Here is a 4,111-nt window from a genome sequence, read left to right as displayed (position 1 = left end):
CTTCTTCTGTAATTTTAGATGAAGGGGTTGAATTATAGACATACGGATTGAGGACACACATCCCAAAATCATCTATTCTTCCCATTTCAATCATTCGAAGATCTGTGGGATAGCTTCCATCTACTACAAAAAGCAGTTGCTTTGAGGAGTAGGTAAAGGTAAGCTTTTCTGTGGCATAAGCATTATCATTTAAAGCACAGTTAAACTATATTGGCTTAGGAAAAAAAGACAGCAGTGGGTTTTCCTCTAGGGCCTGTGACCTTTCCAGCCAAGAATAGTTTGCTAGGGTTGCACTGTCAACTGTGAATTTCCTCCTATTGAGTGAGATTCAAATCAAACTAGACAATTTGAATGATTTTTCTCCATAGATCCATTTTGGTTTCTTAATTCACGCTTCTTCAAGCTTCTGTTTTTCCACCATTTACACCTTTTCCTGTTGCATAATCATCAACAAGTTAGTGACATCATTAAACGGTCAGTTTTAATCTCTAAAGATTAAGAGTGTACTATGTGCTACATTTATAAACTTAGATTATTCAGAATACAAATTTTCACTTATATTTTGAAATGAACTATATGACTTCCGAGGTTTTCAAGGCAGTGCATCTTTAAGCTTGAAGACTGGCTTTTCTCTTTTTTTCCCCTATATTTTTCTTTTCTTTTTTCTTCTTCTGTTCCAGGGTGGATATGGTGGTTTTGATGTTTTGAAGTCCATCAGCTTTGGCTAAAGTGACAATTCCTCTACTTTCAATGTCAAAAACCATCTTTAATATTAGCAGAGTTTTTGTTTGTTTGTTTTGTTTCTGTTTTTTGTTTGTTTGTTTTGTTTTGTTTTTGTTGCTTTTCACCATTTTGTTCTCATACCTAGGGATTCTTCAGAGAAGTCTGCAAGTAGGTATATTGAAACTGCCTTATGTCACTTCCTATTTTTTTCCTGTTTTTCTCCAGGTTGTTCTGTTTCTCTGCTGGGTTTGACAGTTTTATTCTAACTGGTCTTGGGGAATTTGCATCTCCAGATCTTTGACCTTCCTATGTTGATTTACTCACATATTTCTCCAAGCATGTTAGGTTTGTGTGCTCCTTTTCAAAATGTGCTTTTTCTACCTTCATAGGCTTCTTTCTTTACTGGCTGCAATTGTAATTTGCCGTTCTCATGTTTTCCATAAATCTTATAACTTTAATATCTTCCTTTAAGTCTTTTCTCCTGTATTCTGCTGCTTCAACATATGCACATATTTTGTCTCTGATGTTACCAATGAATTTTTTCTTACTTTCAATGCTATTAAGATCTGCACCACATGGACAGAGACAGGTTCTCTAAAGCTATTTTCATTCAAGAATATTATTACACTGACTATATTCATCCCCATATCTTCCCCTTCCCTCTCTGAAGCCTACATAATAGTACCTGTTCTTTACCCAGATCACCCAACTTCTACACTCAGACTTCGCTAGGATGCATATCAGACAGAATCTAACATATTTCACTTAGTATACTGTTCTTCACTTTCCTGCAAATGACATACTTTATCCACACATATTACTTGATCAAAGTCATATATATATATATACATATATGTATGTGTGTGTTATATATCATAGTTTTTTTTAGAGGCAGACTGACTCCCATAACTTCACATGTAAATTGAGCTTCAGCAAGCACAGATTACAGGAGATGTCTATAGTGTCCGAAGTTGATTTTCTTTGGAAACCTTCCCACCAGTATCAAAGTTCTACTTTAAGGCATTTTTCTTTTCCAAAAATTCTATCTATATCTCCATAATGATTGTGTAAGAATTTCTTTTCATCTGCATTATTTTTGGCCTTTGCTTGTTTGATTTTGTCTATAGCCATTTATTAACCAGAAAGAAAATCTCAAGGGTTTTTTATTTTATGATTTCAAAGAGTAAAATTAAATGTAGTCAGTTTTACTCTACATTATGTCTCTCTGACTCACCCAACACCATCTCTTAGACATCCTGCTTCCAGCAACATGTCCTCTGTATCACCTTTAGTCCCTTCTCCTCTCCCCTTCTCCATCTGATCCTCCCATTCTTCACCCATACTGTTACAATAGATGAGTAAAATCTAGTCTATGTCCCTCTCCCAGGTAGATCCCCTGGTCCTCCCTAGACACTTCTTCTATCCCTAAACAGTGTGGGTCTACACATTGTAGCTTTTTTATCATTTAGTTAATAGCTATTATACACAGATAAGCAAATACATCTTTTAAAATGTAGTTTTGATTTATATTTCCCCAATGGCTGAGAAAGTTTAACTTCTCTTCATACGTTTATTGACCATCTATAATGTTGAGAGCTGTAATTTAATTCATTTACATATTTATTGATTATGTTGCTTAACAGTGGTGTTATATTTTTAGTTAAGTATTCTATACAGTAATGCCTTATGAGACATTTAGTTAGAATAGACTTTATCCCAGAGTACAGCCTGTCTTTCACATGCTCATTTTTCCTGTGCAGAAGCTTTTTTAATTTTATAAGCCCCAGAATAAATTCTCGATTTTATTTCTAAGTCACATGTATTGTTTTCAGAAGGTTCTATATATTGAAGTTCTTTTATTTTTCTTTAAAATTCTCAGAATTCAGGGCTTCATTAATAATTTGATCCCTTTTTATTGAGTTTTGTACAGAATGAAAAATATATATCTATTATATACTTTCTTTTTCTACACATACATCTATACATTTCTCAGCTCAAATTATTGGAAGTTATGTCTTTTAAAATATTCACTAAAATTATGTATGTGGGGGAGTGATATGCATATGTGTGGGTGTGTGTCTGTGAGTATTTTCCCCGCATGTCTGGATACCATGTGAAGAGTCCAGAAAAGGGTGGCAGACTCCTGCCATATGGATTCTGTGGTCAATCCTGGGTCCTCTGGAAGAACAGCTAGTGCTGCTTACTGTTGAGCCATTTTTCCAGTCATCAAGTATATCATTCTTTAAGGTATGTGTTTAACATTCTAACTTTAAAATAATCAGATAGTTTAGCAAGCGTACCTGTGGTACAGTGCGGCATCTTTTGGATATATGCCCAAGAATAGTGTAGCTGTGTTTTGAGGTAGAATTAGTCCCAATTGTCTGAGAAACTGCCAAATTGATTTCCAAAACTATTGTACATGTTTGCACTCCCAACAGCAACGAAAGTGTGCTCCCCTTGCCCCACATCCTTGCCAGCATGTGCTATTTCTTGAGTGTTTGATCTAACTTGTTCTGACTGGTGTAAGTTGGAACCTCAGGGTCATTTAGATTTGCATTTCTCTGATGACTAAGGACACCGAGCATTTCTTAAAGTGCTTCTCAGCCATTTGAGATTCTTCTACTGAGAATTCTCTGTTTAGCTTTGTAACCCATTGTTTGTAAACTGGGTTATTTGTGTTTTTGGTGTCTAATTTCTTAAGTTCATTTTATATTTTAGATATTAGCTCTCAGATGTAGGGAAGGTGAAAATCCTTTCCCCATCTGCAAGCTGTCATTTTGTCCTATTGATAGTGTTCTGTGCCTTACAGAAGCTTTTCACTTTTTTGAAGTCCTATTTATCAGTTGTTGGTCTTAGAGGTTGAGTCACTGCCATTTTATTCAGGAAGTTGTCTCCTGTACCAATGAGTTCCCAAAGCTATCCCCCACTTTCCATGTTATTAGTTATAGTGTATCTGGTTTTACGTTGAGGTCTTCGATCAACTTGGAATTGAGTTTTGTGCAGGGTAATATGCATGGTATGTATTCAGTTATAAGTGAATATTAGCTATAAAGTACAGAATACCCACACTACTCTTCACAAACAGAAAGAAGCTAAACAAGAAGGAAGGCCCAAGTGAGGATGTTTGAATCTCACCTAGAAGGGGGAATAAAATAGTCATACAAGGTCAATGGGTGGAGGGAAGTAGGTCAGAGAGGGGACAGGGAGGGGATATCAGGAGAAAGAATCAGGGGGCTAAGGGAATAAATGAAAATCTGCAGCTGGTGGATGTAGGGTTGGGGGCCTTTTAAAGATGAGTCAGAGATCTGGGAGACGGAGGCTTCCCAGGAATCAGTGGGGTGACATTAGCTGAGATTTACAGTGTTGAGATATGGAATCCGAAACGGCC

The sequence above is a fragment of the Rattus norvegicus genome, chromosome 1 (genome assembly GCF_021556685.1).
Source record: "Rattus norvegicus strain SHRSP/BbbUtx chromosome 1, alternate assembly SHRSP_T2T, whole genome shotgun sequence".
NCBI lineage: Eukaryota > Metazoa > Chordata > Mammalia > Rodentia > Muridae > Rattus > Rattus norvegicus.
Note: the sequence above shows the minus strand (reverse complement) of the source record.